The sequence below is a fragment of the Stegostoma tigrinum genome, unplaced genomic scaffold (assembly GCF_030684315.1).
Source record: "Stegostoma tigrinum isolate sSteTig4 unplaced genomic scaffold, sSteTig4.hap1 scaffold_172, whole genome shotgun sequence".
Taxonomy (NCBI): Eukaryota; Metazoa; Chordata; class Chondrichthyes; order Orectolobiformes; family Stegostomatidae; genus Stegostoma; species Stegostoma tigrinum.
The window spans coordinates 302,381-325,987 of record NW_026728113.1 but is presented as its reverse complement, the minus strand read 5'-3'; the positions used below and the strand labels follow the sequence as shown (position 1 = coordinate 325,987).

Below are 23,607 nucleotides of genomic sequence, written 5' to 3'. Positions count from 1 at the left end.
GCCAGCACACTCCTGTGACAGTGAGGTCCTGACCATGTCCTCCCTACGCTCATCCTCCTGTGTACTGGGACTACACCTCAGTTTCCCATCCCCCTTCTGAGCTAGTTTAAATCCAACCGAATGGCACGAGCCAATTTCCCACCCAGGATATTCGTGCCCCTCTCATTCAAGTGAAGACCGTCCTGTTTGTACAGGTCCCACCTTCCCCAGAACGAGCCCCAATTGTCCATGTACCTGAAGCCCTCCCACCTGCACCATCCCTGCAGCCACGTCTTCAGCTGAAATCTCTCCCTGTTCTTTGCCTCGCTATCACGTGGTACGGGTGACAAACCAGAGATGACCACTCTGCTTGTTCTAGCTCTCGGCTTCCACCCTAGCTCCCTCAAATCCTGCCTGACATCCCTATCCCTCTTTCTACCTATGCCGTTGGTGGCTATGTATATCACGACTTGGGGCTGGTCAGCCTCTCCCCTCAGGACCCTAAACACACGATCCGAGACATCACAGACCCTGGCACCTGGTCGGCAACACACCAATCGTGAGTCTCTTTCGTTCCCGGCAAATCTTCTATCAGTCCCTCTAACTATTGAGTCCCCAATGACTATCACTCTCTTCCTATCCCCGCTCCCCTTCTGTGCAAGAGGGACAGACTCTGTGCCAGAGACCTGCACCCTACTGCATACCCCTGCGAAGTCGTCCCCGGAACAGTATCCAAAATGGTATAGTTGTTTTTCAGGGGAGCTACCGCAGGGGATTTCAGGGGAACGACCACAGGGGAAGGTTGGTCAAGCTACACCGGGTAAATGTGCATTTTTGGCTGAAGAAACATGTGTTTCAATGTGAGCTAATGGAAGAAGCCATGGAGTCAAAGCTAAACATTTCGACAATAAGACAACCATTCTTAAAAGCAGCATACAGCGTGAAAAAGAAATGAGCTGCTTTAATATCCACTTAAAATTGATGTGGAATATCAGATGGAATTTTCTTATTGACTCCATTGTGCAATCATGTCGAGCTAAAAATGTTAACTGCATTAATTAATACTAACCAGAAACGGACTTTGTTGTAAATGGTTTGACGGTTTTCTGTATCTGGAACATCCCTTTTCCTTCTCCAACGAAGATCGTACCAACCTATGGTACCAAACTGTGAGTCAAACGGATGGGACACGTAATCTTTAAATTTCTCATCAAAACAGTCTAATCGTATGGTTCTGTGCAACAAAAGAGAAAGAATAAACATGTTTCCAACAATTTTGCTGATGTTTATGAACAGAATGCTCAAATTCAAAAAGTTTGGGCTGGCATGTCTGCTTCCTCCAGCCTGTTTAAACTGTTCCATTCAATGTGAAATTTGTCAGAAGTTTTAGCACACAGGTCTATGTGATCTGCGCCACCACCTTCTATTAGTCATACATGCTTTCCCCCTCTTCCTGTAATACATTCCTTGAAGTGTTCAATGAGATTTTGATTTTAAATCTTATCGTCATATTCTTTTGATTCTCAAGCATCAATGAATCTGATGTTGCCGCCATTCCATGCAGTGCACAGCACGTCAAACAGGAGTCTTACTCTTGCCATGAGCACTGAGGTAGTATGGGGTCACAACTGTCTCATAGTTCAGAATGAAATTCTACATATAGGGCTATGAAGAGTCATGCAGTTAATTTTATTTGATATGCTATTTCTTTTCTTCACAAATATGCTGGATTTAAAGTGATCTTCACCCTCATTTAAAATGAATTCAATATCCAACCATCTGTAAAACTAGCATATCCAAATTTTAATTTGAGTTCAGTGTTACACAAATATATGACTTTTTTAAAAATTATTTTCGAGTCAACATTAACATTTCATTCCCTGACAACGGGTGAACTTACTTCTAAACTCCAATTTTCCTTCGGTATTAATGGAGAGGTGAGCCTTTTTGCAAGCACCGAAAGGCTGGACCAGTTTATGCTAAAACTTACGGAACTGTAAGTTTCACAAATATGTTCCTATTAAACACTAATTCCTATTGAAGCAGTATGAAGCTAAATTCATTCAACTGGACAGCAAAAACGGTCAAGATTTTAAAAGCAAGCAACTATTTTGAAGTCACTCTTCGAACTAAATTCCATCTTGGTGTGTGAGAGTCCATAGGTTCCTCACTCTCAACGAACCATTCAACTGTCATGCAATTACTGAAACACACAGACAAAAAACATCAATGTTAACAGTCACTAAGATTTTGAGAGTGATTTGGAATTCGTACTCAATAGCCCCTGGGGAAAATCTGTTCCAATCTGGATAGTACTCACTTATTACCATCCCACCTACCTTCCCCAGCACCTCCTCCCCCTCAAAACTATTTGTTTCTGAGCTCCCTTCCACCCTCCATTTCTCAGGAAGGGTCCTGACCCAAAACCTCAACTTTCCTCAGCCTCTGATGCTGCCTGCCCTGCTGTGTTCCTCCAGCTCCACAATGTGTTATCTCAGACACCAACATTGGCAGTTCTTACTATCTGGATAACTCATTCTCACCTTGTCACAAGTGATTTATACTCATTATCTTTTCAGATGACGCATGTACATGTATATACATAAATATACATATTGCACTTTTATGCCTGAACCACTAACCCAGAGGATATTTTAAAAGAGTCTCTTCATATCTGCATGAAAGAGAAATCATCAAGGTCATAACTTTCATTTTAGGAATAACTCGAACATTCAAAGTACTCACAGTCAGTGTCCCATTTCCTTGACCAGTCAATTTGATGTGAATCTTTCTTCCAAGTGGAAACTATAACAGCAATTATATTTGAGAGTCAAACACTTCATTGCATCACCAATATTTCCTTGTCTGTTTGAAGCATAAGATAATGAAATAAGCATGGACAGATTGGCCAACAGTGTAATTTAATGTGTGTTATGGCAACTCAAAATCACAACCATTGAAGTGATCTTTAAAAAGCTACTGTCATACAACAGAGCACTTTTTGAGATGCAGTGATGAACATACTTCCTGAGATGCAAATAATATATGCCAAATTAATTCCAAAGAATACCTTTACAATTAAAAAGAAGCTAAAAATCTCTTTACATTGCGAAGCTTGTCAGATTGCTATTAGTCAATGGAAATCGTTCAGAACAATTATTTATTCCCAGATGAAAAGGAAGTGTATACATTTCATGACAACAAAATGTGAGGCTGGATGAACACAGCAGGCAAAGCAGCATCTCAGGAGCACTTTTGTGCTCCTGAGATGCTGCTTGGCCTGCTGTGTTCATCCAGCCTCACATTTTGTTGTCTTGGATTCTCCAGCATCTGCAGTTCCCATCATCTCGTATACATTTCATTTCCACATCTTATCCAAGAGAGAAAAAAAAAACACCTTCATGAATGCATTGTCAAACAAGAAGACTCACAAAAAAAGTCATTTGGCCCATTGAATATTCCTCCATCATTCGGTGAGATCATGGTTGATCTCATTACATGTATCATGACACAGCATTTCCACCAAACCCTCCTTATAGCTAATACATTCCGATTCAAGTAACATCCTGGTAAATCTCTGTTTCTGGGCCATGCCTTGTCTTTCTAAATATTTTTTCAGTCATCTACAAATTTAGCCACAGCACATGCACCGCTTTCCTCCAAGTCATTAATAAACAAGCCCAAGAGCTTTGGTTCCTTCAGCGCGTTCCTTCATTTGGTTCCTTCATTTCTTACTGACAAGCCAACCCTGGCATCTCTGTCCATTTGTATCGGAGATAATGGGAACTGCAGATGCTTCAGAATCCAAGATAACAAAGTGTGGATCTGGATGAACACAGCAGGATGAACACACAGAAGTAGAAGGGTCTCGGCACAAAACGTCAGCTTTTACGCTCCTGAGATGCTGCTTGGCCTGCTGTGCTCATCCAGTTCCACACTTTGTTATCTCTGTTCATTTGCCTGTTCTTTCTATCGGACATGAATCATTGGATATTTCGTTCCCAACACTTATCCCCTAACAACCACCTCTCTGTGATACCCAGAGTGATGTATCTGTCAATTTCAATCTGCACCACAAACTCATTCACTTAGTTTCATACACTCCCTGCAATTCAATACAAGATCTTCAGTCTGGCATTTACAGCCACCCTTCTTATCTGCTGCAGCTGAAGTGAGACTCCTGACCATTTCCAAACTTTTTGTCCTATTACTTGCTCTGGAAACTTTGCTGAGCACTTACCAGCTTCTAACTTTTTCCACAATTTTCCATGCAACTGAGCTCACCCACTCCACACTTTTTATGTTAACGCCCTAGCCCCAGACCCAGCTCTGTATTTTGCGAGGATACTTGTCCCAATATGATTCTCGTCGAGCCTATAACACCAGAACGACTCCCTCCTTCCCCATACCGATGCCAATGTCCCATGAATTCAAACACATTTCTGCCATGCCACCATTTGAACAATGTACATCTATAATTATGTTCACACCGTGCCAAATTGCTCAGATAATAATCCAGAGATTATTACCATTCTGGTTCTGCTTTCTCACCTCAGCACCTCGGTGCTCATAATCCCTCAGCAGAACCTCTTTCCTCTTTCTTCCATATCAATGGTACCTGTGTGGACCACGATAGCTGGATTTCTACTCCTCCCACTTCAAGTTCCTTTGTAGCCGAGATGGAATCTCCTGAACCTGGGCACCAGGCAGGCAACACTACTTTCGAGACTCTCGATCCTGGTCACAACGAACAGTGTTCATTCCCCAAACTATACTACCTCTGATTATAACTACATTTCACTTTCTAATCCCTCTTCAATGTCCCCCTGTACCACAGTGCTACAGTCAGTTTACTCATCTTCCCTATACCCTGCACTCTCATCCACACAGGAAGAAAGAATCTCAAACCTGTTAGATAAGATCAAAGGCCAAGGTTCCTTCTGCACTACATCCTGAAACCTTCCACCTGCCCTGTTCTTTGTCATTGGCCACTGACCAAGTTTCAGCTAGTTAATCTAAGGTGTGTGACTGCGTCCTGAAGCACAGCATTCCCCAGTAACTGTCCCCAACATGATTTGTTGATTGGTAAAAACTGAGATTCCTGTTCATCAACCCTAAGCTGGAGTATGGGGCCTGACCACTCGCCCGTCATGTAGGTACAAATCATCATCTGGCCTGGCATCTCCATTTCAATTACTTCGCTCTTAATTTGATTTGAAAACATTCTGGTCTTTTAGTTTGTAGCCTGTAAATATTTCTCCGATTTACTTTCAATCTGAAAGCTACCGATAATAGATTCTTAAACCAGTAGCGATCACCAACCAATGACCCTGGTTCACCCTCTCGGTCCCTGATTCTGGCTTCAATTCACCCTGTCTCAAAAAAAATGCTTACGAACTATCAGGCAAAAAAAGCAAGCAAATGGCACCTCTTACCCTCTGCACTGACTTACCGGATTGCCACCAAGTTCCCCAAAATATATATTCACTCGGTGCATTTCACTCGAGATGTGATCTCTCCTTCCAGAACGTGCAAAGTATACTGATCCATAGCAATATACTACCTTCAAAACCTCAGCTCTTAGCTTATTACTTTTGAGTACATTCTCAATGCTTTCTCCAAGTCCAAACACAACACATTTACTGGTTTTCCTCTATTAATTCTCCTCCCAAAACTTCCTCCAAAAACCCAAACAAATTAGCCAGACATAATTTCTCTTTCAGCAGGCTATGGTGATTCTGTTTGATTAGATTCTGATTTTCCAAATGTTCTGCTACTATTTTCTTCATAGTTGATTGCCACATATTTCCAACAATAGATGTTAGGCTGGTTCGGTTGTAGTTATCTTCTTTTTGCCTCTCTCCTTTTTAAACAGGGATGTCACATCAGCAGTTTTCCAGCCCTCAGATGCTTCTCTGGAATCTAAACCTTTTTGGGAAATTACAGTCAAAGCAGACACCGACTCTGAAGCTCATTGTTTAGAATCTTAGAAAGTAAACCATCACGGCAAAGAGTCCAATCTGCTTTCACTCCATTAGATTGTCTACTGCTACTTTTCTCATGGTAGTGATGGTGTGGTAGTGATGTGTTTAATTCCTCCCTGTGTTCTTTAGTAATAAGGGGATCCTTGAAGTATCTTCCACTGTAAAGACTACCCTTTTCTCATTATCACTGATAATGGGAACTGCAGATGCTGGAGAATCCAAGATAACAAAGTGTGAAGCTGGATGAACACAGCAGGCCAAGCAGCATCTCAGGAGCACAAAAGCTGACGTTTCAGGCCGAGACCCTTTTCTCATTATCATTGTTTCTTGATTTAAAAATTAACCTGGCCGTTACAGCCTAGCATATGATTAATGGCATTACCTCTAAAACCTTCTTGGCTAAAGTGTTCAATAAATTGCTGCAACCTGAAAGAAGTAATTCTTCCCTGAATTAATGGGCAACCAATTTGAAAATGTGGCCTCTGGTCGTAAAATCTTTCACAAATGGGAGTAATCTCTACGGATATACACTATCAAGCCTCTTAAGAATCTTAAATGTTGAAAAAATAAGATTGTTTTCAATCTTAAAAACGCCAATGAACGTAGTCCCTGCCTGCCCAACTTTCCTAAGCATAGCAATCCCCTCCGCCATTTCCGAAATCAACCCAGTCAACATGAGGTGTACGGCCTCCGCAGCATTCGCTCTGTGGCTGTACATGACTTGTCAGTTACCATCTTGCTGCTACAACTCTACTTCTATTAACGATGCAGTCCTCTGTCCATCCGAACATACTACCCTTGAACACACGGGCTCTTTTCCTTCGAGACACCTTACGAGCTGTACCTTATCAAATGCTTTGTTGAAATCTCAATGTACGACATCAACTGGTGGTCCTTCATCAGTAATGTTTGTTTCCTTCTCAAAGCACTGTAGCAAGTTTGTCAAGTATTATTTCCCCGTTATGAAAGGATGTTCACTCTGTAGGATGTTATAGCACACTCAGTACCCTGTTATTTCATCTTTCATTGCCGGCATGAACATCTACCCAGGTTGACCTAAATTGGCAATACTTGCTTACTATTTTGTCCAAGTATCTTTGTAATAATGGTGTTATGTTCACCATCTTTCAATCCTCTGCGAATTTTCCACAATCTAAGGATTCTTGGAACATTATCATCAGTGCCTCCATTGTATCTGTCGCTGCGCTGTTCAACATGAGAGGATACAACTCATCACACACCTTGGATATTTTCTCTACTGATTGGAGTCATGTTTGGAATTCTGTGCAGTGACATTCACTTTTAACAGTTTGCTAAATACTACCAGGAACAGAAATTGTCATCCAGCTGCAACTAAACTAAAGCTTTCAGCACAGAAGGAAGTGTTTCAATTCATTATGAACCCAATAACTCCTGAAAAGGGCAATACAATTTGCCTCAGTCCATAAATGTTCTTCCTCCAACATCCTGAGATGCATCATCTGTATTTCTTCAAATTTACCACAGATTCTGTTTCAATCATCCTTTCAGCAATACGCATGACAACAATTCGGCATTTTTAGTCCCCCTGTAGCCTCCGTTGCACATGTGCATTGTTAGATGATTATTTATTTGCGTGCCTGCTTTTTTGCTCGAATGGATAAAGGTAAATTTCTGTTCTTTTGTCATCAGAGCTATTGCCTCCTCACTCTCATCTTCCTTGTTTTATCCTGTGCTGGAATATTTAATTTGTTGACATATCTGAAATATGTTGTTGAATGGATCGGGTTTTGTAACATTGCATTCCCCATAGACCACCTACCGATGCTGTTGCTTGTTCTCACAGTTATTATCTTGCAGAGTGGAAAATGTAGTTTGAAAGCAATGGAACATTATCGATGAAGAAGTTGATGCATAAATTGCTGCGATCTTCCAAACTACAAACTCACCTTCAATTCTTTCTCGGTCAGAGCATTATGCCGGCGCAAATGAATCGCGTTCTCAATGGGACTTCCAAAACCATGGAATTGAATTTTCATGTTGATTTCTTCTTCCCTCTTCAGAAATGCAAAGTAGTATCGTGATGAAGCTTCCAAGGCGATGATTGTGTCCTTCAATGAACGGAAAAGTGACTTTTAGATTCACGGAAATATTTCACTACTTCTATAGACATGAAAGGCAAACATTCTCCCTGCATATGACCCAGTCTCATTTTATCGTATCTTTCTGATTTTACATGCCACGGGATAATCATTGCAGTGTAACAGAAATGTTGATCATGGAAATTTATCACTGTTTTCATAAATAATGGCAAATTTTCAACATCTTGCAATTGTATGAAGGCTCAGTCTCATCACACCTCGCCTGCTGCACAAAGACATTCTTACACTGCTTTCAATGTTAGGGCTGAAACAAAACACAATCATGACACAAATGCATCAACACACCACTTTCAACAGGATCTGATATCCTTGCCAGGCACTGGAGGGGTTGCGGAGACTGGTGAGTAGATAAAGTCATTCTTCTGTTCAAGCAGGAAAACAGGGACTTTCCAGGAAACTACAGACTGGTGAGTGTCTCATGTCTCAAAAGTATGGGCTAATAAGGGACAGCCAGCATGGTATTATGCAAGGCAGGTTATGTCTTACCAAGTCAGTTGAAGTTTTCACGGAGGTGACAAGGGTGATCAATTCGGATCGAACAGTTGATAACATATACATGGATTTTACGAAGGTTTTCAATAAGGTCCCTCATGGTATGCTCATCCAGAAGATTAAGATCCATGAGATCCATGGTGACTTGGCCTGCCCATATAAGGCAGACGGTAGCGGTGGAAGGCTGACAAAGATAACACAGTATAGGGCTGGAGGAACACAGCAGGCCAGGCAGCATCAACAATGTCAGCTTTCCTGTTCCTCTGATGCTGCCTGACCTGCTGCGTTCCTCCAGCTCCACACTTGGTTAACTCTGATTCCAGCATCTGCAGTTCTTGCCGTCTCAGTGGTGGAAAGCTGTTTTTCTGGCTGCAGCTCAGTGACGAGTGGTGTTCTGCATCGATGTGATTTCTGCTGTTTGTGATATGTGTAAATGACTTGGTTGCAAATGCAGATGGGGGATCACTAAGTTTGCAGATGATATAAGGACCAGTGGACTTGTGGACAGCATGGAAGGTTGTCAAAGGACACAGCAAGATACAGACCAATTGCAAACACGAGCGGAGAAATGGCCGATGGAATTTAATCTGGGCAGGCATGAGGTGTTGCCTTTTAGGAGACCAAGTGTTAAGGAAAGGGATACACAGTTAATGGCAGGACCCCAAACAGCAGTGATGTCCAGAGGGATCTTGGGGTCCTAGACCATAACTCCCTGACAGTAGCCACACAAGTAGATAGGGTGGTCAAGAAGGCATATCGCATGCTTGCCTTTATTCATAGGGGAACTCAGTGCAAGAGTCAGGATGTCACATTGCAGCTTTACAAGACTTTGTTGAGTCCACACAGAGTATTGCATTCAATTCTGGCCACCACATTACACTAAGGACGTGCAGGCTTTGGACAGGGTGCAGAAGAGATTTACCAGCATGCTGACTGGAATAGAGGGTATGAACGAGAGGGAGAAGCTGGAAAAACTCTTCATTTTCTCTGGAGCAGTAGAAGCTGAGGGCAGGCTTGATAGAAGTCTATAAAATTAGGAGATACATAAATACAGCTAACGGTCAGAAAATTTCTCCCCCGGAGTTGAAGTGTCCACTATTAGGGGGCATGCATTTAAGCTGAGAGGGGGCAAGTTCAAAAGAGATGTGAGGGGCAAATATTTCACACTGAGCATGTTAAAAGTGTGGAATACAGTGCCCGGGGTGGTAGTGGATGCAGATACGATGAAAGCATTTAAAAGGGACTTTTAGTTAAGTTCGCGAATAGGTAAGGAATGGAGGACTATGGATCAAGGACAGGCAGCAGGGATTATTTCATTTGTTGTCATGTTTGGCCCAACATGGTGGGCCAAAGGGCACATTCCTGTTGCTGTCGTGTTCCAAGTTTTATGCTCACTTGTATCATGATTACAAAAAGTAGGATTGGGAAGAATTTTTGAGAAGCGTTTGTGAACATTATTTCATGTAAGGACAAACGGGATAAGGATCAGGTGACACAGCACAAACAGATTTTGGAGCCCATGATGAATCATACGGACCTCACAAGCACCAATGATCAGAGGGATCTCAGGATCTTGATGTGCATGCCTGTTGATCCCCCAATGTAATGGACCAGGTCGTTGAAGTGGTTTGGAAGGCACATTGGATACTTGTCTTTATTAGACTTAATATTAAGTGATAGAGTTTCAGAATAGGCAGGGTATGTACAAAATGTTGGTTAGGCCCAACAGTGAAGTCAACGGTGAGAAAATACAGTGAGACTTGGACAACGATCAGGCTTGGCCTGATAAAGGTTAAGTTACATTTGCGCCACACAAGTGCTAAGCAGCAATCAGCTCCAACAAGAGAGAATATGACCACATCAAAAAAATTCCATGTCCTTACCCTCACATCATCCTTACATTTATTTTCTTTTTAAACGTGCAAGTGCTATCCAAGCCATGCAAGGCTATGGGCCAGGTGTTGGAAATGAGGTTAGAACAATTCAGTGCTTGTCCTTGACTGTCACAGAATCCGTGAGCTGAAGAATGTATTTCTCCTCTATTGTAGACGACTCAGGTGCTTGGCTATCCACGAAACCAAGGTTAACACTGATCTAAAACTAAACTGGGTCAGTTATACAATCAGCAGTAGCCAGGTCCATGGTACAAACCACCCTGCTGTGGGACAGGGTCAGGCAAATCCAAGTGAGCGAACGTGGTTGGAGACTCATTCGTTGGGGGCATAGATTCTGTAGCCACATTTGAGACACCAGGGCTGCGTGTTGCATCCCTGCTGCCAAGGTCAAGGGCATCTCTGATTGGGTGCCAGAAATTCTTAAGGGGGAGGGTGAGCAGCCAGAGGCCACTGTGCACGTTGGTACCAATGACAAAGGCAGAAAGAGGGATGACATCCTGCAGACTATGTGCAAGGAGTTAGCAAAGAGGCTGAAAGGCAGGACCGAGAGGGGAATAATTTATGGGTTACCACGAGTGCCACATGTTAGTGAGTTAAGTCAGAGAAAGATAGGTGAGATGAAAATGCATGGTTAAGGAGCTGGCACAGGGGGCTGGATTTCCGGTTCATGGATAATTGGGACCATTTCTGAGCAAGGGGTGACCTGTGTAAGAGGGATGGGAGGCAAGACGCTGTGAGTGGGTCAGGGCTGCGGAGGCCGGTCCCTGTGAGCGGGTCAGGGCTGCGGGGGCCGGTCCCTGTGAGCGGGTCAGGGCTGCGGGGGCCGGTCCCTGTGAGCGGGTCAGGGCTGCGGGGGCCGGTCCCTGTGAGCGGGTCAGGGCTGCGGGGGCCGGTCCCTGTGAGCGGGTCAGGGCTGAGGGGGCCGGTCCCTGTAGGCGGGACAGGGCTGCGGGGGCCAGTCCCTGTGAGCGGGACAGGGCTGCGGGGGCCAGTCCCTGTGAGCGGGACAGGGCTGCGGGGGCCAGTCCCTGTGAGCGGGTCAGGGCTGCGGGGGCCAGTCCCTGTAGGCGGGACAGGGCTGCGGGGGCCAGTCCCTGTGAGCGGGACAGGGCTGCGGGGGCCAGTCCCTGTGAGCGGGACAGGGCTGCGGGGGCCAGTCCCTGTGAGCGGGACAGGGCTGCGGGGGCCAGTCCCTGTGAGCGGGACAGGGCCGTGGATGCCAGTCGCTGTGAGCGGGTCAGGGCTGCGGAGGCCAGTCCCTGTGATCGGGTGAGGGCTGCGGTGGCAAATAGCTGTCAGGGGGTCAGGGCTGCGGGGGCTAGTCCCTGTGAGCGGGTCAGGGCTGCGGGGACCAGTCCCTGTGAGCGGGTCAGGGCTGCGGGGACCAGTCCCTGTCAGGGGGTCAGGGCTGCGGGGACCAGTCCCTGTCAGGGGGTCAGGGCTGCGGGGGCCAGTCCCTGTGAGCGGGTCAGGGCTGCGGGGGCCAGTCCCTGTGAGCGGGTCAGGGCTGCGGGGGCCAGTCCCTGTGAGCGGGTCAGGGCTGCGGGGGCCAGTCCCTGTGAGCGGGTCAGGGCTGCGGGGGCCAGTCCCTGTGTGCGGGTCAGGGCTGCGGGGGCCAGTCCCTGTGAGCGGGTCAGGGCTGCGGGGGCCAGTCCCTGTGAGCGGGCGAGGGCTGCGGTGGCAAATAGCTGTCAGCGGGACGGGGCTGCGGTGGCCATTCCCTGTGAGCGGGTGAGGGCTGCGGTGGCAAATAGCTGTCAGGGGGTCAGGGCTGCGGGGGCCAGTCCCTGTGAACGGGTCAGGGCTGCGGGGGCCAGTCCCTGTGAGCGGGTCAGGGCTGCGGGGGACAGTCCCTGTGAGCGGGTCAGGGCAGCGGGGGACAGTCCCTGCGAGCGGGTCAGGGCAGCGGGGGACAGTCCCTGTGAGCGGGTCAGGGCTGCGGGGGACAGTCCCTGTGAGCGGGTCAGGGCTGCGGGGGACAGTCCCTGTGAGCGGGTCAGGGCTGCGGGGGTCATTCCCTGTGGCGGGACAGGGCTGCGGGGGCCAGTCCATGTCAGCGGGACAGGGCTGCGGGGGACAGTGCCTGTGATCGGGTCATGGCTGCGGGGGCCAGTCCCTGTGAGCGGGTGAGGGCTGCGGTGGCAAATAGCTGTCAGGGGGTCAGGGCTGCGGGGGCCAGTCCCTGTGAGCGGGTCAGGGCTGCGGGGGCCAGAACCTGTGAGCGGGTCTGGGCTGCGGGGGACAGTCCCTGTGAGCGGGTCACGGATGCGGGGGACAGTCCCTGTGAGCGGGTCAGGGCTGCGGGGGGCAGTCCCTGTGAGCGGCTCAGGGCTGCGGGGGACAGTCCCTGTGAGCGGCTCAGGGCTGCGGGGGACAGTCCCTGTGAGCGGCTCAGGGCTGCGGGGGACAGTCCCTGTGAGCGGCTCAGGGCTGCGGGGGACAGTCCCTGTGAGCGGGACAGGCCTGCGGGGGCAAATCGCTTTCAGCGGGTCAGGGCTGCGGTGGCCAGTCCCTTTGAGCGGTTCAGGGCTGCGGGGGCAAATCGCTGTGAGCGGGTCAGGGGTTCGGTGGCAAATAGCTGTCAGCGGGTCAGTGGTGCGGGTGACAGGGCTGCGGTGGCAAATAGCTGTCAGCGGGTCAGGGGTGCGGGGGACAGTCCCTGTGAGCGGGACAGGGCTTCGGTGGCAATTCGCTGTCAGCGGGTCAGGGGTGCGGGGGACAGTCCCTGTGAGCGGGACAGGGCTTCGGTGGCAATTCGCTGTCAGCGGGTCAGGGGTGCGGGGGACAGTCCCTGTGAGCGGGTCAGGGCTGCGGGGGACAGTACCTGTGAGCGCGACAGGGCTGCGGGGGGCAAGTCGCTGTGAGCGGGTCGGGGCTGCGGGGGGCAAGTCGCTGTGAGCGGGTCAGGGCTGCAGGGGGCCAGTCCCTGTGAGCGGGTCAGGGCTGCAGGGGGCCAGTCCCTGTGAGCGGGTCAGGGCTGCAGGGGGCCAGTCCCTGTGAGCGGGTCAGGGCTGCAGGGGGCCAGTCCCTGTGAGCGGGACAGGGCTGCGGGACCCAGTCCCTGTCAGAGGGTCAGGGCTGCAGGGGGCCAGTCCCGGTGCACGGGTCAGGGCTGCGGGACCCAGTCCCTGTCAGAGGGTCAGGGCTGCAGGGGCAAGTCGCTGTGAGCGGGTCAGGGCTTCGGGGCCCAGGCCGCTGTGAGCGGGTCAGGCCTGCGGGGCCCGGTCCCTGGAAACGGGTCAGGGCAGCGGCGGCAAGCCGCTTCGAGCGGGTGAGGGCGGTGGGGGCAGGCCGCTGCGAGCGGGTCTGGGCTGCGGGGGCAATACGCTGTGAGCAGGACAGCGCTGATGGGGCCAAGTCGCTGCGAGCGGGAGAGGGTGCCGGGGCCCAGTCCTGTGCGCGGGACAGGGCTGCGGGGCCCAGGCCGCTGTGAGCGGGTCAAGGCGGCGGGACCCAGTCCCTCCAGCGGGTGAGGAGGGCGGGGGCAGGTCGCTGCGAGCGGGTCAGGGCGGCGGGGGCCCGTCCCTGTGAGCGGCACACGGCTGCGGGGAGGCAATACCATGTGAGCGGGACAGGGCTGCGGGGCCCAGTCCGCTGTGAGCGGGACACGGCTGCGTGGGCCAGTCCCTGTGAGCGGGACACGGCTGCAGGGGGCAATACGCTGTGAGCGGGTCAGGGCTGCGGAACCCAGTCCCTGTGAGCGGGTCAGGGCTACTAGGCCCAGGCCGCTGTGAGCGGCTCACGGCTGCGGGGCCCAGTCCCTGTCAGCGGGTCAGGGCGGCGGGGGCAGGCCGCTGTGAGCGGGTCAAGGCGCAGGGGTCAGGCCGCTGTGAGCGGGACAGGGCTGCGGGGCCCAGGCCACGGTGAGTGGGTCAGGGCGGCGGGGCCCAGGCCGCTGCAAGCGGGTCAGGGCGGCGGGGCCCAGGCCGCTGCAAGCGGGTCAGGGCGGCGGGGGCAGGCCGCTGCGAGCCTGTCAGGGCGGCGGGGGCAGGCCGCTGCGAGCGGGTCAGGGCGCCGGGGCCCAGTCCCTGCCAGCGGGTCAGGACTGAGGGGGCAGGCCGCTGTGAGCGGGTCAGGACTGCAGGGGGCAATACGCTGTGAGCGGGTCAGGGCTTCGGGGCCCAGGCCGCTGTTAGCAAGTCAGGGCGGCGGGGCCTGGTCCCTGTCAGGGCGACAGGGCTGCGGGGGCCAGTCCGGGAGCGGGTCAGGGATGCGGGGGACAGTCCCTGTGAGGGGGTCAGGACTGAGGGGGCAGGCCGCTGTGAGCGGGTCAGGACTGCAGGGGGCATTACGCTGTGAGTGGGACAGGGCTGCGGGGGGCATTACGCTGTGAGCGGGACAGGGCTGCGGGGGGCAGTACGCTGTGAGCGGGACAGGACTGCGGGGGCCAGTCCGGGAGCGGGTCAGGGCTGCGGGGGACAGTCCCTGTGAGTGGGACAGGGCTGCGGGGAACAGTCCCTGTGAGGGGGTCAGGACTGCAGGGGGCAGGCCGCTGTGTGCGGGTCAGGGCTTCGGGGCCCAGGCCGCTGTTAGCAAGTCAGGGCGGCGGGGCCTGGTCCCTGTCAGGGCGACAGGGCTGCGGGGGCCAGTCCGGGAGCGGGTCAGGGATGCGGGGGACAGTCCCTGTGAGGGGGTCAGGACTGAGGGGGCAGGCCGCTGTGAGCGGGTCAGGACTGCAGGGGGCATTACGCTGTGAGTGGGACAGGGCTGCGGGGGGCATTACGCTGTGAGCGGGACAGGGCTGCGGGGGGCAGTACGCTGTGAGCGGGACAGGACTGCGGGGGCCAGTCCGGGAGCGGGTCAGGGCTGCGGGGGACAGTCCCTGTGAGTGGGACAGGGCTGCGGGGGCCAGTCCGGGAGCGGGTCAGGGCTGCGGGGGACAGTCCCTGTGAGTGGGACAGGGCTGCGGGGGGCATTACGCAGTCAGCGGGACACGGCTGCGGGGGTCAGTCACTGTGAGCGGGACAGGGCTGTGGGGGGCAGTACGCTGTGAGCGGGACAGGACTGCGGGGGGCAAGTCGCTGTGAGCGGGACACGGCGCGGGGGCCCGTCCCTGTGAGCGGGTCAGGGCTGCGGGGGCTAGTCCCTGCGAGCGGGTCAGGGCGGCGGGGCCCAGGCCGCTGTGAGCGGGACAGGGCTGCGGGGGCTAGTCCCTGTGAGCGGGTCAGGGCGGCGGGGGGCAATACGCTATTAGCGGGACAGGGCTGCGGGGGCCAGTCCCTGTGAGCGGGTCATGGCTGCGGGGGCAGGACGCTGTGAGCGGGACAGGGCTGCGGGGCCCAGTCCCTGTGAGCAGATCAGGGCTGTGGGGGCCAGTCCCTGTGAGCGGAACACGGCTGCGGGGGGCAGTACGCTGTGAGCGGGTCAGGGCTGCGGGGCCCAGGCCGCGGTGAGTGGGTCAGGGCGGAGGGGGCAGGCCGCTGCGAGCCTGTCAGGGCAGCGGGGGCAGGCCGCTGTGAGCGGGTCAGGGCTTCGGGGCCCAGGCCGCTGTTAGCAAGTCAGGGCGGCGGGGCCTGGTCCCTGTCAGGGCGACAGGGCTGCGGGGGACAGTCCGGGAGCGGGTCAGGGATGCGGGGGACAGTCCCTGTGAGGGGGTCAGGACTGAGGGGGCAGGCCGCTGTGAGCGGGTCAGGACTGCAGGGGGCAATACGCTGTGAGCGGGTCAGTGCTTCGGGGCCCAGGCCACTGCGAGCGGGTCAGGGCTGCAGGGCCCAGTCCCTGCGAGCGGGTCAGGGCTGCAGGGCCCAGTCCCTGCGAGCGGGTCAGGGCTGCAGGGCCCAGTCCCTGCGAGCGGGTCAGGGCTGCAGGGCCCAGTCCCTGCGAGCGGGTCAGGGCTGCAGGGCCCAGTCCCTGCGAGCGGGTCAGGGCTGCAGGGCCCAGTCCCTGCGAGCGGGTCAGGGCTGCAGGGCCCAGTCCCTGCGAGCGGGTCAGGGCTGCAGGGCCCAGTCCCTGCGAGCGGGTCAGGGCTGCAGGGGGGCAGTGCGCTGTGAGCGGGACAGGACTGCTGAGGGCCAGTCCCTGTTAGTGAGCCACAGCTACGGGGGGGCAGTCGCTGTGAGCAGATCAGGGCTTTTGGGGCCAGTTTCTGTGAGCAGGACACGGCTGCGGGGGCCAGTCGCTGTGAGCAGATCAGGGCGTTTGGGGCCAGTTTCTGTGAGCAGGACACGGCTGCGGGGGGCAGTACGCTGTGAGCAGGTCAGGGCTGCGGGGGCAAGTCCCTGTTAGCGGGTCAGGGCTGCGGGCGCCAGTCGCTGTGAGCGGGACATGGCTGCAGGGTCAGTCCGCTGTGAGCGGGTCAGGGCTCCGAGGGCCAGACCCTGTAAGCGGGACAGGACTGCTGGGGGCAGTACGCTGTGAGCGGGTCAGGGCTGCGGGCGCCCGTCCCTGTGAGCGGGACACGGCTGCGGGGGGCAATACCATGTGAGCGGGACAGGGCTGCGGCTCCAATCCGCTGAGTCGGACAGGGCTGCTGGGCCCAGTCCCTGTCAGCGGGACAGGGCTGCGGGGGCCAGTCCCTGGCTGCGGGGGCCAGTCCCTGGCTGCGGGACAAGGCTGCGGGGGACAAGTCCCTGGCTGCGGGACAAGGCTGCGGGGGACAAGTCGCTGTGACCGGGTCAGGGCTGCGGGGGCAAGTCACGCTGAGCGGGTCAGGGCTGCGGGGGCAAGTCACGATGAGCGCTCAGGGCTACGGGCTCCAGTCCCTGTGAGTGGGACACGGCTGCGGGGGCCAGGCCCTGTGAGCGGGACACGTCTGCGGGGGGCAGTACGCGGTGAGCGGGACAGGACTGCGGGGTGCAAGTCGCTGTGAGCTGGTCAGGGCTGCGGCGGCCAGTCCCTGCTAGCGGGTCATGGCTGCGGGGGCAGGTCCCTGTCAGCGGGTCAGGGCTGCTGGGGGCAGTACGCTGTGAGCGGGACATGGCTGCGGGTCAGTCCCTGTGAGCTCCAGCTCCAGCTCCAGTTCCCTAACGCGGTTTTCAAGGAGCTGGAGTCGGGTGCACTTCCCGCAGATGTAGTCAGCAGGGACACTAGTGGTGACCCTTACCTCCCACATTCTGCTGGAGGAGTATTCAACTGCCCTGACCTCCGTTCCCATTATTCTAAATTCCCAAAGAGACTGTTTAAAATAAAGAATAAAAAATAAACTAGTTACCTTCTGCCGCACAGAAACTTTTTTTTTTGCTTCGAGGAGGAGGATGGGTGGGAGACACTACCCAGGAGTGTTTCGGGTAATGCAACCAACACAAATATATTCATATAAATATTATATATATGTAATATAAAATATTATATGTATATATATTATAGACACAAATATAAATTAGTACATATATTTTCTCATTAGGTTTACCCATGCAACGAATTAAGTGACTATGTAGAGTGTTTAAAGGAGTTTAAATTGCTTACTCCCTGTGCACAATGTCCACGAGCATTCATCAAATGCCACTTTAAACAGAAACACATGAGTTAACCACAATAATAGTGAAAACAATGCAAGGTCCAATGGCTGGAATATTGAACTCTCATGTTAATGAAATAATAACTTACAACTAGCAGCAGCTAACCACTATTTCACAATACACAGTTCGAATGAGAAACACTCCACTTTCCATAGTGGAGAACAAATTTAAAACAACCATTGATCCAACTTTGTCCACGAAGACATTCTACGAATTCGGGAAATGTTTTCTGTGTGGTGTATTCCTGATGAAGTTGATGCTAATAATGAAGCATCATTTCACTGAACTCTTGAACTTCCTGGTACGGTTACAGCCAGGAAACGTACAGATTTATCACCAATGCAGCACAGCAGGACAAGAAATGAGAACCGTTACGATTCCAGCTGCTTCAGCAAGTGGAACAGTCAAACCCCAGAATAAAACCTGCCTCGCTAGATCTTTTTCCCCTTTGTCAAACCTTGTGGTCTTTCACTGAAACATAAGCACATCAGACTACAGATTAGATTTTACCAATAAAACAGAAGTTTATTACATTGAAGAAATAAAATAAACCAAAATATCAAATATAGCAGTTTTAAAAATTTCAGAACACATTGCAAAAGAAAGTTACCCATGAGAACTTTCCCCTTGACTACTCACAAACTTAAGCTTAGCCTTCCTCAGTTTTTTCACAGTCTGCAGAATTCAAACAAAATACTCGGGGTCTGAAAGATTCACAAATAATAACCCTTACTCTAAGACAACTTATTCCTTTAACTGTTCTAAACAATCGCCTTTTCTGGAGAGACTGTGCTTAATTCTGAAGTCAATGCTTAACAAACAGAGCTTGCAGTACAGAAACAGGCTCATGATGTTATCTATGTTTCACACAAGACTCTTTCTACCCCTTCTTAACCCTACCATCCCCTTTACCTCATGTGCTCCTCTAGCTTCCTCTTAAAAGTATCTGTGCTATCATTTCAGCCACTCTTCCTGGTTCAAATTTTAACCACTTTCTGGGCAAAGTTGCTTCTCCTGAGTTTCCTGTTAGATTTATTAGTGGCTATGTAGCATCTATATTAATAAAACATTCTTCTATCTGGTCTCAAGAATGAAGCTCCAATAATAGAATTACGAGGTGTGAAGATTTGATAGAGTATAAAACTTGTGCTCTTTCCCCAACATTTTCCACTGAGGAATGAACAAGGAGAGTTCAAGAGCATCCCTGTTACATCCATTGATCAGGAGACTAAAATATCCATTAAACATTCAGTCGGCATTCCACAGCAGTAACACTGATCATATTGTAGTATTCCTCAGAGAGTTTCATGACTGATTCACTGAGAAGCAATCTTGGCCGAGGTTTCTCAGTGGATATTATTCAGAATAAAGCAACATGTTGCCTTCGGCTGTATTGGAAAGCTGCTGGTAATGGAACTGTTGAAAGCATTCACACCTTTTCTGGATCCATCTTTTATTCCTGTACTTATCTCATTGCTACACTTTTTGTGCTTTACAAAAGCATTTCCTTTGTCATTTAAAACAATGCAGTCTCTGTCTCTGTAACTTCTATCTCTGTCTAATTTTACATTGTTGCATTTTTCTTGATTCATTCACAAGATGAGGGCGTCACGGGTCAGGCAGCATTTATTGCCCATCCCTTATTGCCCGGAGGGCAGTTAAGAGTCAACCACATTGCTGTGGGTCTGGAGTCACATGTAGGGCAGACCAGGTAAGGAATGCAGTTTTCTTTCCTAAAGGACATCAGTGAACCTAGACAGGTTTTTCCAACAATCGACAATGGATTCACGGCCATCATTAGATTGTTAATTCCAAATATTTATTGAATTCAAATTCTACCATCTGCCGTGGTGGGTTTCGAACCCAGGTCCCCAAAACATTACTTGGGTTTCTGGATTAACAGTCCAGCGATAATATCACTAGACCATCACCCCTCCTCCAACTTTTAGCTGCCTAGGCCCGAATCTCTGGAATTCCCTTCCCATGCCCCTCCATTTTCACTCTTTCCTCCTGAAAGCTGCCTTTTTGGCAATACTTTATGTCACTTGTCCTAATAACTACCGATTTGTAATTAAATACACTCAGTGTGGATTTGTTCACGGGTGATCACGTCTGGGTAGTACAACAGCAAAATACTGCAAATGCTGGCAATCTAAAGTAAGACCAAAACACGCTGGAAATATTCAGCACAATGGACCTATCTTTGGACTTCTGATGGCAGGTTAATGAAACATTAATTCTGTTTCTCTGTCCACAGACGCTGCCACACCTTCTGAGCAGTTCTGGGATTTTCTGATTTCATTTGTGTCTGATGAACTTGATTCTATGTTTGAATTTCATGATTCATAGAATCCCTACAGGGTGCAAGCAGGCGATTCATCCCATCAAGTCAACACCAACCCTCCAAACAGCGTCCCAGCCAACACATCCCCTATCCTATCCCTGTAACCCTTCATCTCCAATGGCTAATCCACCTAATCTACACGTCCCTGCACACTATGGGTAATTTCGCATAGGCAATTTAGCATGGCCAATCCACCTACCCTCCACATCTTTGGACTGTGGAAGGAAACCAGAGCACCTGGAGGAAGCCCACACAGACATGGTGAGAGTGTGCAAACTCCGCACAGACAGTCTCCTGAGGCTGGAATCAAACCCTGATCCCTGGTGCTGTGAGTCAGCAGTTCTAACCACAGAGTCACTATGCCGCACCAATTTGAATTGGTGTTAAAGAGGGTCAAGGAGAGTAGAGCATTTGATGCAGCTTACGTAGGTTTCAAGGTGGCTTTGGACTAGTTCCCACATGATGAATTGGTCAAAACAGAAGGTGGTGATGGAATCTGAGGGAAAGTAGCAAATGGAACAAAATAAACTCAGTGACTGCAGACAAAGGGTAATGCTCACTGTAGTTGTAGTTGAAAGGTCATTTCTATTGGGATTCCACAGGGTTCAGTATTGGGTCCTTTCCCTTTCATGGTAGATAGCAAAGAAGCAAACTTAAGTGCAGGGGGCACCATTAAAAATTTGCAGATGATAGACTAAAAATGAGTGCATGGTTGATAAAGAGGAAGAAAGCTGCAGACTTGGAATATAGTAACAATGGGCTGATCGGTTAACAGAAAGGGACAAATAGAATTTAATCTGCCGGAATGTGCAGTAAGGCATTTGGGGAGGGCAAACTAGTCAATAGGATACACAATAAGTGATACAATACTGATCAGCTTAGAGGCACAGCGTATGTTTCCAGATACTGGGGGGGAGCAATGAGCAGCACATGGTTTGCAACTCTATCAGCTACAAGTTCCCCTCCAAGTCATACTCTCAACTCAACTGGGGTCAGAACCAAGTATAATCTATCCTAGAAATGGAGACTGTTCAGAGGGGCTAAGGAAATAAGCTATTTTTGTGAAAGGGTGTAGTTAGTGAAACTTCCAGAGCTGGAATGTCTGGGGAGAACCGTGTGGATTAGTAAAACACTGAGGAAGTCTAAACTCTCAGTTGTGTGAATGGTGAAGGAGGAAGACCCCACAATTTGAGGGACAGAAACTGAGCAGAAGCAGTTAAATCTAACATGCAGATTTGATAGAGAAAGAAAACCGCTCCAGATTGTTAAGTAACTGTAAAGTGACTGTTTTAGGGAGTACATGGGATGCTGTTTTGTTGTGTTTTGCAACCTTTCAAACTGTGTTATATAGTTAGTTTGGTTTGCTTTATTGTATTTTACTTTCTTGAGTGCAATGAACTGTTTTATTGTTAAAACCAAATGTGCAGCTTTGTGTGCTTATGTTTCAGTGAAAGGCTGCCACACTAAATTGAAGAAAAATTGATAATCAAGTCAGATTTCATTCTCGGATGTGGCCTGGCTTGTAACAACAGCAGCTGGAATCATAGCACCAGCAAAAGAAGAATAAATGAAAAAACTTTGTTGGGAGCAGACTGTATAGTTTTCGACATTGTAGAAGAGAAAGAGGACTAACAGAGGTGCTTCTGATCCGGAAGGGAAACAACCAATGATTCTGTTGTGCACATTATTTGCCCAAAGACAAGCATTGAATACAAGTTAATTGTGCCCTTGGACACAGCACTGTTTTAGTAGGATATGAAATTTCACTTTAGAATCCATTTTCACTCGCAAATATTGATGGGGAGCACTATTTAATAAAGTGAATTTCTTCAACATCTTCAGAGCTGCATGTTTATCATTCGTATACATGGGAAATCTCAAATTCATTTTGCAGTTACATGAAAATAATGTACAAGGAAAGGAATTTAAACTCAGTATTTTGCACTTCAATTGAGCACAGGCCTTACTCATAAAAATCTCATCTCCTGAATCCCTCTCCAGAATTGATTAACAATGGATACTATATTCATTACAGACAGTATAGGAGATTTTCCGTGTTGTAGCCCATTCCAAAATCTAGGCAAAGCTTCTTGGCGCCTCGCTGCAGGAGTTAAAGATCTGGGGAAATTGCTACATCTTACATCCCTGCCTAGGGGATGCTTCAACATCATTTCCTAAGATAACCACATGTCCATATACATGTTTTCATATTGGGGAGGTCTAAACAGGACACAAACACCTCCAAGGGTATGCCAGCTGACGCCTACATTGAAAGCGTAATACTGAGAATGCTGGAAATCTGAAATAACAGCAAGCGCTGGAGAAACTCAACAGGCCTGGCAGAATTTATGGAGAGAAAAAGGCCGAATTTTACTGTCAGCTATACATCAGTGACTAATACTATTTATTTCAGAGGAAAGGTGACCGGACCTGAAGCCTTAACTTTGATTTCTCTTCACAAATGCTGCCCAGACCGGCTGAGCTTTTTCAGCAACTTCTGTTTTTTGTCTCTTATTTACAGCATCCACAGTTCTTTTGGTTTTTAACACTATTTATTTCTTGAGTTGTAAGGTTTTTGGATTTAAGTTCTTGCCCACTGAGGTGAAAGCTATATCTAGCCCATGTAGTATGGTAGTAAAGGGATGGTGCACTGACTGTGGGGCTGCCTTATGGATGTGTGGTTAAACATTAAACATTCAGTAGGCATTCCACAGCAGTAACACTGATCATATTGTAGTATTCCTCAGAGAGTTTCATGACTGATTCACTGAGAAGCAATCTTGGCTGAGGTTTCAGAATAAAGCAACATGTTGCCTTCGGCTGTATTGGAAAGCTGCTGGTAATGGAACTGTTGAAAGCATTCACACCTTTTCTGGATCCATCTTTTATTCCTGTACTTATCTCATTGCTACACTTTTTGCGCTTTACAAAAGCATTTCCTTTGTCATTTAAAACAATGCAGTCTCTGTCTCTGTAACTTCTATCTCTTGTTTAGAACAGTTAAAGTATTTTGTTAGAATTCTGCAGACTATGAAAATACTGAGGAAGGCTAAGCTTTAAGTTTGAGAGCAGTCAAGGGGAAAGTTCTCATGGGTAACTTTCTTTTGCAATGTGTTCTGAAATTTTTAAAACTGCTATATTTGATATTTTGGTTTATTTTATTTCTTCAATGTAATAAACTTCTGTTTTATTGGTAAAATCTAATCTGTAGTCTGATGTGCTTATGTTTCAGTGAAAGACCACAAGGTTTGACAAAGGGGAAAAAGATCTAGCGAGGCAGGTTTTATTCTGGGGTTTGACTATTCCACTTGCTGA

At 49.8% G+C, this 23,607-nt stretch overlaps 1 long non-coding RNA gene across 1 annotated transcript in view; it reads right to left on the bottom strand.

The window, feature by feature from the left end:
• LOC132207833 (uncharacterized) overlaps nt 1-23,607 on the bottom strand; it is a 188,916-nt gene that overhangs the window by 154,550 nt on the left and 10,759 nt on the right. Inside the window, exons 2-4 of the long non-coding RNA XR_009443887.1 lie at nt 7,892-8,053; nt 2,725-2,784; nt 1,049-1,213 (exon numbers count right to left, since the gene is read on the bottom strand). This is a non-coding gene — a long non-coding RNA (uncharacterized LOC132207833). The remainder of the gene's footprint in view (nt 1-1,048; nt 1,214-2,724; nt 2,785-7,891; nt 8,054-23,607) is intronic.